The following is a 13,065-nucleotide window of genomic DNA, read 5'->3' on the forward strand; positions in this document are numbered from 1 at the left end:
CCCTGCCTTTTCACTGTGACATTTCTTTCATTTCATGTGCTTCTGTGGAGAAGTGATCTAAAGCTCACTGCATTTAGTGGGAACTTTTCTATTAACTTCACACTACTTTGCAATGCTACTTCAGTGGTAAATCTTCTGTCATGTAAGCCAGCTTGCTTTCTGGTCAAACCACACCATGCTGTGTGGATGTACACTCTAGCTGCCTATGTGGTTTTAAATTTGAGATAGATTACTAACCCAGCAAACATTTATACAGATGTTTAAGTTAGAGAGGTGCCTACTCCTGCTGAGATTGGATACTGGAGCCAAACTTGGCATTCTATATCACCTAGATGACTCCTTGGGAGTGCATTACAGCACCATAGGCCTCCAACTTGCATCCAGCCAGCTGACAGTTCAGGTACAAAACCTTACCACTCACTAGCTTTTGTTGTATTCACCCCTCCTCACTTTGCTTAAAGTTACAGCCCTAGCAGTGAATAAGCTGGAACAAAAGAGCTCATCAAAGCCACTGCTCAATGCAACATCTTTGTGTAAACCTACTTTCAGCAGTATTTTAAATACTCTGACAGGCTGGGCACCTGGTATTGCCACATGCTGCCTTCTGGTGCTGCTCTACCAGGCAGTACTAGCTGGCAGGGAGCTGGCTGTACAAATCCTTCTGCCAACCCTTAAAACAGGCACTTTTTTCTTTTGTATTTCCTTCCCTACACAAAACATTTGTGCCATTATTTGTGGAGCTATCACATTTTAGGGCAGCAAATTTTCAAATAGCAGTGTATTAAAAATATTAAGAAAACAAAAAAAAAAAAGAAAAAGAAAAAGGAAAAAGAAAAAGAAAAAGAAAAAGAAAAAGAAAAAAGGAAAAGAATAAAAGAAAAAGAAAAGAAAAGAAAAGAAAAGAAAAGAAAAGAAAAGAAAAGAAAAGAAAAGAAAAGAAAAGAAAAGAAAAGAAAAGAAAAGAAAAGAAAAGAAAAGAAAAGAAAAGAAAAGAAAAGAAAAGAAAAGAAAAGAAAAGAAAAGAAAAAAGAAAAGAAAAGAGAAAAGAAAAGAAAAGAAAAGAAAAGAAAAGAAAAGAAAAGAAAAGAAAAGAAAAGAAAAGAAAAGAAAAGAAAAGAAAAGAAAAGAAAAGAAAAGAAAAGAAAAGAAAAGAAAAAAGAAAAGAAAAGAAAAGAGAAAAGAAAAGAAAAAGAAAATAAAAAGCTTTTACTTCTAAAGTTTTCAAAATTAGCCACTTACAATAGATCAGCTCCAATAACTAACAAATTAGGAGACATTTCTCTTTTTTTTTTTTTTTATTTTCCATTAAATTTAGGGTTTCTTTTCTCTCACATTTATTAGTTAAAGAGGAATCTAAAACTGAAAAACAACAGCAAATCTTTTACACCCTTACTTCCTAGTTTGTATAGATTTAGAACTTTTTAATAATTACCCATATGGAAACATCTACCATCTGGTGAGCATACTTTGGTCAGACGGTCTGCTCCCAGTAGTCAGAATGCCTTGGAAAAATTCCTAGTTCTTAAAAAAGAAAACAAATCTTTGTCTATGCCAGGATAGTCTGTGGGCCAGATGCTTATCTGAATTACCCTGGTGAAAATAACTACTTCCAATACCACTGGAATACCTAATATTTTTCCTTCTTATTTTCTTCAGTTTTATGTTGTAATTAAACAGACTAAGGCGATTAAAGTAATGTGAAAAGCCTTCTAAGGAGAACAGAATCTTTAGTTTAACTCAGAGTGAGAAAGCAGAGATTTAAATTCCCTTCTCTCACACAAAAGCAAGTGCTAAAGCAGAATTCCCAATAATTTGAACCTTTGAAGGAATCCGGAACAGAGATTCCCTCCTCCTTCATCATCTCAGTATTAGAAAAAAAAACCAAAAAAACAACCACCTTTCTTCCAAAACAGTCTTTAAAGGATAAAATTTGTAATTTCATTAGCGGGGTGTACCTCTACTAGGACTTTTATGAGAGTTTCTCCTGTTTCTCCCACACTTCTAAAATGCTGCATTGAGTAGCTTAATTGCCTTCACTGCACTTGTCTTAATAGACCCAGTTTTACATTTTCAGTCTTTAATGGCATAAAATTTCACAATCCGGAGTTATTTCTGTTCTCCCTGTTTACTGAAGTTTTCAGACAAAAATGTGAGAGACACAAAGAAACAATTAGGAGGAATGTTTATAGCCTTAAGGAGAATTGTTCATTTTTTATGTCTTATGTTGGAAAACAGATTTTTTCTCCCATATGGCACCTCAAAACAGAGTTTTTGGCACTCAGACTGCTATTTGCAACATATTCCTAAGTGCTAATGCACCTTTTTTTTTCCCCTTGGCTGTTTTTTTAGTTTTCTGTTCTAAGCAATCAATGTCTGTTATGAACCTAAGGGATTTTTTGCTTTGTGTTCATTTTTAATTTTTTTTTCTTTTTCAGCTGTACTGGAATCCAGATAAGGACAGCTTACAGTGAGTCTTTGGAGATTTTTTTTTCTTTTTTTTTCATTAAAATGGGACCTATTTGTAAGAAACAGTTAATCTGGTAAACTAAGTTTGTATTGGATTTTTTACCATTACAAAAGAAAGGATACAGAATGAAGTAAGGTTAACTTGCCAGAGACCTGTTACTGAAGGGCATTTTTCCCTTAGGAATTCTCTGCCATGCTTTGGTAGTGAGCATTTAGGATGGCACACTGGATTGCATGTAAATAGCAAAGCAGAGAAATTACTTTAGCTTAAACTATTCCCCGAGTCTGAAAGTAGCAAATCCAAAAACACAAAGGGGAATCAGACATAAGAAGGGGACAGCTACTAACTAAGCAAAGGATGACTGAGATGTTTCTAATACTTCCAAAATATTCTATAATTTTAAAGATTTAAAGCTTAATCCCAAAACCACTGCTATTAAATGGAGCATACACCTTCATTTCAACAGGCCTTTGATCACATCCTAATTTGGAAATGATGCCTAACTATTAAACTAAATTTAGCACTTTAAAGTAAAAGCTTTAAAGCAAAACACTTTAAAGCAAAAGCCATGAAAGTTAAATATTCTTGGTTTTGATGTTTTTCAAGAAAACCTATTCAGAATTCACACAAAATTTAACCAAAAGCAGTTACCACCATTTCCCTTAAGATGAAAAGGTTTGTGGTCCTGCCCCACTTCTGTTTCTGTCTTTTCACCACCTCCCTACACTATCCTGGTACAAGTAGCCAGTGAGTCAGATAGTGAATCAAAGAAAGGAATAAAATACAGCTTATAAAAAAGAGAGAAATAAAATCCTTGCTGTTAGTTCAGTTACCATTTGGCCATATCTGCACTTGTTCTGGCATAGCTGAGGGATTGGAGCTAATGTGATTCAGTTAGATGGAAAGAAGACACTGTGTAGTTAATGACTAAGCAGTTGTCTGTAGCCCCGAGATATTTATAATCCCTTTCTTTTAGTATCTGTATTAGCACATACAATAATCTTCTTACTGTCTCAGATCTAAAGACATAAAAATGATAAATCAAGAGATTGAAAAAAAAAAGTGTTAATAAAGTAGATGAAATAAAGCAGAGAAACACTAGGAGCTACCAAGACCATAAAGGAAAATTATATCAGAGACACCACCAGTGTCAAGGTCTCCATGTCTTTTCATTTTTCAGCTGCAAATAGTTTGTTTTGATTTTTCTTCTTCTTTGGCTTTTTATAATTTTACATAAAATGTAATATCATGGCCATAAGAAAATCACTCCAAAATAGTTATCACCTATTAGATTATCCATTTTAAAAATAAACAATTCTCTAACTTTATTCATGTCTCCTGCTACATTTTTACTAACTGTTGTTATAGACAAGCATTTTCCACACTGTAAAATCATACTGACTTGAGAACTTCAGTTTGACATGCATAAATGAGGACTTATTTGAATACCAGGTATGGATTTAAAGTCACTATAGCCAAAGAGGTGAACACCGTTGCTAGCAGACTGATAAAGACAGCTGATATAAACCAGGAACTTTATGAATGAGTTAAGAAAATTAAAGCCAGAATATCTAAAAATAATCTTCTTGTTTAAAAACATCTTCAAATTAGAACTTATAAGTCTATCAATCATTTTCAAAAAAAAACCAAAAACATAAGCACATGCACATTTTTAATATACAATGAAGGCACAAACAGCAATTAATGTGCACAGCATGTAATATTATTGTCTAGAGTGTGTGAGGTTGCAGAGAATAGCCACGGATACTACTGCAGGACCTTGGATTTGTCCCAGTTTCTGTGTTTAGATGTCTACCTTCAGTTTGTCCTATACTTCCCACTATTTTGTGAAGGTTCCTACTTCACACAAGACACTCGAGAGTTTGAGAAGACTCACACTCTCGGAGGCAAACTTCATTGCCAGTAAACAAATTTCATAGTGAGAGGATGCAAAATCATGGCAGTGGTGTGGAAAGAATGCTGTGGGAAAAAACAGAGGAGTGTTTTTTTGGCATAGTTGAAATGGTAGGGATAGAAAACAGAAGACTAATTAAATTAAGTCTTGTACAATGTTTTAATGTAATTTCCACAATCACTTGACTTTTTTAAGATTGAAAGGGACATTTGAAATTGCATAGTTTGGTAAAACGACTTCAATTTTCTGTTTGCAAGATCAACAGGAGCTTGCTTTCAACTTTAAAAATAATGGTATCAGAAAAAAAACGTCATAGGATGGAGACAGATTGTAAGGCTTAAAAGGATAAAACTACATCAATCCTTTCCATTTCATAGAGAGCTGGACACAAAAGTTTTGACCTTTGGTAAAGCAATGTTTTTTAAAAAAAATTACAAGTGTAGGAAAAAAGGCTTTCTGGTGCAGTCAGGACCATTGGGAGGCATGTAGAGACTGAGAGATGTGAGAGAGCCATAGCATAGATCAATATCAGATGGATTCAGGAAGGCAGGAGAGAATACAAAAAAATTGAGATGAAAAATGTCAACAAATAAAGTTTATAATCACATGAATTATTTTCTCTGAGCTGTCACTAAAGAAGCCAACAATTCAGACGAAATTATACCTAATTATAGCTAATGGAACCTAAGAAGTTAGGTTTGGAGACACCAAATCTCTACTAGAATTACATACAGGATTTCAGTTTGAAGACTGGGTTCTGAACTATGTTCATAAGGCCTAAAGCTGAGTCTGATATTTTAAAATTTATCCTATCTATATGTGTGTTATCAGCCCCCTTGATTTATTCGATTAGTCTCATTTTTTTCATTTTTTTTATTTGTATTCCAGATTTCTGTAAAATATCAGAGATGAACCCAAAATATCTCACATCTGCAATTCTGCTTGATTTAAGTTAAAAGTTAGGTTAATAAAAGAGGAGGAAGTAGAAAAAGAAAGATAAATGACCTAACCTTTCAGTATTTTCACATTAATTTAACTTTACTCTTGTCAATAAATGGGAAAAAAATTTAATTGCTCTGGAACAGGATTTATCTTCCTGATTATTGTTGTTCAGCTCCATCTTATATATTATTTGGTAGCAGAGGTATCTGAAATTCAGGGTGATCACTAGGGTATGGGGTCTTAGATCATAAGTAGCCTTCAGAAGTGTCAGCTGGTGGACAAGTATTATTATTCTCCTTTGTGATAAAAAACAGCAATAAAATTCAATATCCAAGCAAACTAAGACTGAGGCATCTGGTTTAAAATAAACAGTATAGGAGCATCTACAGTCAGTAGAGAGAGATGTTGTTGCCAGAGAGGCATTAATTGCATGCTAGGTTGAGTTAAGCACCAAAGAGAGAACCCTACACCTCGAGATGCTTCTCTTGCAAAAAAGTTGTAATGGATGACTAGCTTAAACAAGATTCCCAGTGTTGAGTAGACTGGGTGAGTGACACATACCCTATGGTTTTGTTTCATAGTTCAATTTCCCCACACACCACCAACACAAAGAGTATTCAAACTGCTGTTTAAAACTAAAGATTCTTGTCTCTATATTTATATATATATATATGAAAACGATCAATGTTTACTGACAGTTTTCTGTTTTACTAATTTCAATTGATTTCACAAAATCTTGAAAATAGGACAATTGGTTTGAAAGACTGTCTATTCTATTGTAACATCTTGTGCCTGACTTTTCTTTCACAGGCACTGATGTTTTGCCCTAATCATTTCAGTGTGTGTATCTGCAAGGAATAGTATATTGACTAACACTGACTAATTAACGGTCTATGTTATTAAACTCAGTTTTCTTCATAACTTCCTTCCATGTTCTAAGAACTGTCTAAATTAATACAGAAGCCTGTCTCAATTTAAAAGAAGAAAAAAAAAAGAAAAAAAAAATTGCCATGCTCACACAAATTAAGCATAAAGTTTTTAGATACCTTTTATCTTTATTGAGTTAATCATATTCACCAGTAGCACAATCTTTGGGTCAGAGGCTTATGTACTTAGCGTGAATATCAAGTTTCTTAATGCATAAAACCTTGATTCCAAGATGGTTAAAGCTTCTTACTGTAGAAACCTACAGTGTCTAGTTCCAGCAATAAGAACCTGTCAATAACAGAATCTGACCCTTTGTCTTTTCACAGTTCACATACAGCTGCCTTGCCCAAACCCTCACTAGCCTTGCTCAGTGCTCTTTGTGTATGTGCTGCAATCTGCAGTGCCTAACAGGGAGGGAAAATATTCACACTTTTAAGCTAATGTTCAGCTTGCCTGTTGCTGGCTTGGGTTTTGTTGGGGTTTGGGTTTAATTTCGTTATTTGGAACAAGGGTGCCACCTACTGGCCATAAAATTTGTTGTGAAATTATCTGAAAAATATCCTCTTCTGCTCAATAGCCCTTATTCATTTCTTATTGATTGAAACAACCTAATTTCATACTTCTCCCGTCATTTCCTACCGTTCTGGACATGCTGATTTGAACGTTTCTTTTGCTTTAAATATATATATCTCAGTAACGGCCAAAAAATTGAGACAAATATTATGCAAGAGGTCAGCTGTTCTTGCTTTAGCATACAGTTTTATTAATGCAGCTAAGCATTCATATGTGAGTGAACAGCTTGATTTCTCCAGTATTAGGCAGGAATGGTCTCCAGAATTATATTCTTTCCTACACAGAAGTGTTCTTACCTCTCTATCCTTTAAGGGCACAGGGAACAACAAAGACTTCCTACTCATGAAGTGACCCTGTCCAGCAGATTTTCTGCCTTTGCAGCAGCATGCCCAAATTCTTCCTCTCCAGCCTTCATGTATGTCGTGGTTTAAATCCAGTCAGGCAATTCGTTCACTCACTTCCCCCCACTTCTTGCCCTCCCCCTGCTCCCGGAGGGATGGAAAGGAGAGTCAAAAAGAATGCAAATCCCATGGGTTGAGATAAGAACAGTTTAGTAACTAAGCTATAACACAAATCACTACTGATACCACCAATAATAACAATGATAAAGGAAATAACAAGGGAAGAGAATACAACACCTCACCACCAGCCAACCGATAACTCACCCCCCAGGCCCAACCCCTCACCGACCCATACCTCCTCCAACCCTGCAGTCTCCCAGGCCTTCCGGCTAACTCCCAGTTACCTCCTGGGCATGACGTGCTGTGGTATGGAATACCTCTTTGGTCAGTTTGGGTCAGGTGTCCTGTCTGCTTCCTCCTGGCTTCCCCTCCTCCCTGGCAGAGCATGAGCCTCACAAAGTCCTTGGCCAAACCAAAACATCGCTATCAGTTCTGTTCCCAGGCCAAAAGTCAAAACACTGCACTGCACCAGCTACCAAGAAGGAGAAACATGACTGCTACTGCTGAACCCAGGACAATGTCTCATGAACTAGTATGTTAATCAGAGAAGAGGGGAGGAAAAGACAGCGCTTCATTTAGGAGCAACCAGAGAGACTATAAAGCCCTGTAAATGCCCGGATAGGCGTGATCTACCTTGGGTCAGGAAAACCCCAGCAGTTGCTTTTCTCTTTCCTCACCCAGGACACTCACACTGCTCATTCCTTAAACATTCAGCTACATGAAATACCACTGATCCTTTCCAGCCTCACTTCTAAGCCCAGATTTCTGAAAATTCATGCTTATGTACCATTGTCCTGCACACCCAGTAAAAACAAGCCCCATGAACTTTGCAGCTACTACCTTCATACCTAAAGGCCCAGCCTACCTTTCTTGCCTACTGATGCCAGACATTCTTCTGGACTCATCCCAGCTTCCCACTGCCACAGCTGATCCTTCCCACATCATGCCCTCTCTTCTCTCCAGGCCTCTGACATTTCTCACAAAAATTAATTTGCCTGTGCAGAAAATCTGAATCAGAGCTGATTGAAAAATTTCATGCAATACATATGGGAAGCCTTTTTAATTCAAGAAAAAAAAATCAACAGGCATTTTAAATGAAATTATAAAGTATTTTACAAAGAAAAAATACTGGATACTAAGTGAGAAATTTAATCTGGTGGAGAAAAGCATAGTAAACAAATAGTCACAAATTAACACTTAACAAATTCTAACCTGTACTGTTTATTTCTAATTTTCATCAGTTATGGTGATTAATCTTTGAAAAAGATGATCAAAGGTGGGAGCAAGACTATTTGTCTTTTTGAAGTCTTCAAATGGGGACCAGAAAATTAGCTTTAGCCTTGATTAAATTCTCTTGTCTCCCTTGTAAATGAAAGCAGAATCAATGGCTCAATGTTCTATTCTTCATGTATTAATTATAATTCTCTGAACTCTATCTACTGATAAAAAATATCTGAACACTAATTTAGACATCTGGGTTGCAAACCTCCGACTTTTGCCTATTACAAGTTTAAAAAGAAATAAAATATAGAAAGGTAGAATGCAGACAGAAAAATATCAACTTTAGTACACTGCCACTGAAATGAACCATGTGGATTTGTTTTTCTAAACATGGGGTTCAGTTTTGGCTGTCATACTGACAGACAGATAGGACAAATCTCAAAGAATCTATGGAATTGGTTTCAGAAGGTCAGGAAAACCATGTCTATTCAGACCAGGAAGCAGAGAGTTAAAAGATGTGTTATAGACTAATAAAATAAGTTTTTATAACCTTTATTCAATTCATACTACCTCAGAATTTGGGGCAGAGTGGTGGTGTTTGTAAGGTGGGCTTTTTTTTCAATAAAATCGGTAGACTACCAGGTGTGTTTACTAATTTTCTTACCTTAAACAAGGGAAAACTAAACCTTTGGCAAAAAAAAAAAATAGGACAAATAAAATCACTTTCTTTGCAGTGAAAAAGGAGACTGCAGGCTAATCCTGTGGTTCCTGCAGGCCAAGAACAGAACGGAAGATTTCATATTTCTTCTGGCATTTTTATTGCATTGAAGTCTGTGTATGAAACTGCTTTTGCTGCTATGTGTGGTCCAGATGTTTTGGAGAGCTTCAGTCATATCCAACAGTAACGTGTTATATCCTGGCTGGGATAAGAGTTAACTTTCTTCATATCAGTTCATAGGGTGCTATGGTTCATGTTTGTGACTAAAACAATACTGATAATGCACTGATGTTGCAGCTATTGCTGAGCAGTGTCTGCACAGCACTAAGGCCTTTTCTGTTCCTCACTCTGCCTATTCACTGGATAGATTGGGGATGCACAGTAGGTAGAGAGGGGACACAACCAGGCAAGTCACCTGAACTAACCAAAGATGTATGTCATTCCATATTGCATCATGGTCAGCAATAAAAAGGGCAAAGAGGGAGTTAAGGGTGTTTTGCCCAGGAACTAGCTTGGCCTTAGTCTACCCACAGGAGGTGATAAGTGATTGCCTTTGCCTTACTTGTTTTGGTTTCTTTCTCTCTTTCACTCATCCTTCACTTATTAAACTTTTTTTTTTATTAGTATACTGATCCCCAGGTTTTCTTGCTTTTACACTTCCTTCCCTCATCTCCTGTTGCAATGAGGGGGAAATGAGTGAGCAGCTGCATAGTGCTTAGCTGCCTATCAGCATTAAACCACCACACATAGAGAGAACTGAAAAAAAACATAATTTTAAAAGTATTGTGGGCCATACAAGAATCTCTTTTCGAAAAAAAGCAATTTTCTGAACAAAAAATCAGCTGCCCAGTGGTGCAACAGAACTTGAACATAACCGCGTCATGTTAGTTTTGAAAAGGAAACAGAAGGACTCATTAGAAAGCAGACTATTTGTTAAAAAGAAAAAAAAGAAAAAAAAAAAGAAACAAACTCCAAAACTTAAAAGTGAATAACACTGGGTTTCATTCTTTAAAGGTTAACATAATTCTAGGTTGAAAACAAAAATTAAAGCCACCCTGCATAAAAATATCCAAAAAGGATTCAAGTTACAAGACACAATTAACTTGTAAAACTCATTACCATGTAATTGTAAAGGAATGAACAGTTGCTTAAAAAACTAGCAATATTAGGTACAATAAATCAATTCAATATTATTAAGATAGATGGATTATGTTCATAAATATTGTGACATTAAAATGTTACAATCTTCAGAGTAATTTTTAGCTGCACTTTGGATGTAGGTTTCCCATTTTTCTCTTCAGCAGAATATCTTGAGCCCAATCCTATCTTGCCATTGGAAGTTGAGTCTCTATTCTACATGCTTAGGGGCACTATGAAAATGATACCTGTTTTACGTAGCACAATTAGGGTTAGCCTTTTGTGCCAAATTTTAATTGAAATTACAATAAATAAATAAAAAGAACAGTTTTAATTTAAATAATGATTTTACAGGAGTAAAAGCCTTCTTTTTAGAAAGTTAAATTTGAGCCCTTCCAAATTTTAATAGGTTGGAGGAAAATCAAACTTTGGGTTTTGAAACAATTAGCCCTCTTCTTCCAAAAGGCAGCACCCAGGCTCAGAAACAGATGTCTGCACATGTTGGGTACAGCTAAAAATGGTACCATCCTGAACACAACCTCACTTGAAAATAACAAGAAAGAAAAACAGATCCTATCCCACCTTGTATGTGTGGCAGCCTTTGAACATGTGCCAAGTTCAACATTTTCTTTACACCACTGCTATGATCTCTTCCACCCTGGCACGCTGGAAGGGATAAGCAGCTCTTTATCATCAATGTCCCTCTCCCACCAGCCGCATCCCCTCTGGCCTTCTAGTGACAGAGAGGAACCTTCTATCCAGTACAAGAGGTATAGTAGGTACAAAGCCAGTGCCACAGTTATATCCACAGTGTGCTATTATGCCCAGTCAAAATGTTGTAACAAAATGTTTTCCCACAAAAAGAAAATGCCAGTTCTCTGGCCTTGGCTCACTCCTGTAGAGTGTCTGATCTTGACAAAACTCCAGCAGAAGCTGGCAGACAGGCTGACCACTTGGCTGTGACCATGTCATCTAGCTCTGCAAGACTTAATTCCCCTAGAAAGCTTTTGCTGATGTCCAAGATGGTGTAAGAACCCTGTCTATAAGCCAATTCCCCAATATCTTGGTGGACTTCAGGGATGCCTGTGCATTTAGCCTGGGAGCCTAGCAGGTGACGAAAAATAAGTGAAGACACTGAGGATCCTGGAAAATAGCCTCAGAGCTAATATTTGGTTATACAATGAATCAAACATCAACATAATTACTTTGTCTTTTTTTTTTCTTCCAAGTAAGATTTTTTTATGGATATATATTTTATTTTATTTCTAATCTTTTTGTACTCATAATATTTAATGCCATTTGTTGGTGACAACACATAAAGTACATGCTGACCACAGAGACGACACAAATACTGTCAGCATGTACCACGAGCTCTGGTAACATGAATTTTCAGTGCAGTGTAAAATGAAGTTTAGCTGCTAAAGTGTTTGGGCAATATGACCAGAATGTTTTACTCTAAGATTTTAACCAAAATATGAGGGGAAAAAAACCTAATAGCAAAAAGAAAGTCATCTTGCATCCAATATTTTGAAGGAGAATGACAATGAAATCTACCAACACCTAGAATATACAGCAATAGCCTAAAGTTGATATGATTAACCTTGCTTAATATTTAGCAAAATATTTTGAAGTATCTTTTATCACCATGTGCTGTTTTGTCTTACAGAGAAGATTATATTAAGAAATGCTGAAGTGCGTATTTAGCTTTAAGAACATCCTTAAGCCCCTTAAAAGCAAAACCCTTAAAATTAAATAACTGTTTGAAGTAAATAAACTGAATGGAGCAGTGTGGAAATTACGTGGTTTTGCATGATGTGGTACATTAAAGCCTTAAGGGACCACTGAAGTCAATTAGTGCAAGGAAACTAAATCCTCCCAGTTATCAAAACAGGTTAACTGCTCAAAAGCTTTGTCTTTCTCTTTGCTTCCACCAGATGGTGGTATATTGCAAAAAAAAACCTAAACAAAACCAAAACAAATAAACCAAAAAAAAACAAACCATGAAGACTGTTTTTCCACTCATTATCTAAAAGCACTGGAAATACATTAATATGGTGACTTTTCTTCTACTCTGTTCATTATCGTTTCAGATGTCAAATAGCTCACTTTCAACAGATTAAGTAAAAGATATATTTATAATTTTTTTAACAAAATAATATATTTCTATCACACTTCAGTGATTCCTGACTACACTGTTTTCATCTATTTCTTCTTAGCAGAGTCTACTAGCTGTATTTTGGTCTCTGTCTTACCTGTAATACTGGTGCACCTTTCTGGTGGATTAACCATAAGGTCCTGGGCATTCCAAGCTAAGTACTTAGACTGTAGATATCATGATATAACTCCTGGATGTTCTGAGTGCTTTGACATCAGTTCGAGAAAGATTTAACTTTGACTTAAATGTAGACCTTGGCTTCAATGCAGGAAGCTTCCCACGGATTCTGAAAGAATTATTTCAGCTGACAGGTGAGCACATGTATAAAGCCACATCAGCATTCCCAGCACCTTCTAGAACTGAGTAACTCAGTAGAAACAGTGAATTTTGAAGCTCTCACAGGGTATGGGTTTTTCTTGCAAGAGCCATGGGTACTGGTGCCAGGGGCTGTTGTGACTCAAACTTTATTCTAGCTAGTTAATACTCTTGCACTTCATCTCCAAGTATTGTGGTACTGAATTACAATCAGTATACGCAGACATCTTGTGG

The sequence above is a fragment of the Pezoporus occidentalis genome, unplaced genomic scaffold (genome assembly GCF_034315485.1).
Source record: "Pezoporus occidentalis ecotype Australia unplaced genomic scaffold, CSIRO_AGI_Poc_V1 ctg240, whole genome shotgun sequence".
Classification (NCBI taxonomy): domain Eukaryota; kingdom Metazoa; phylum Chordata; class Aves; order Psittaciformes; family Psittacidae; genus Pezoporus; species Pezoporus occidentalis.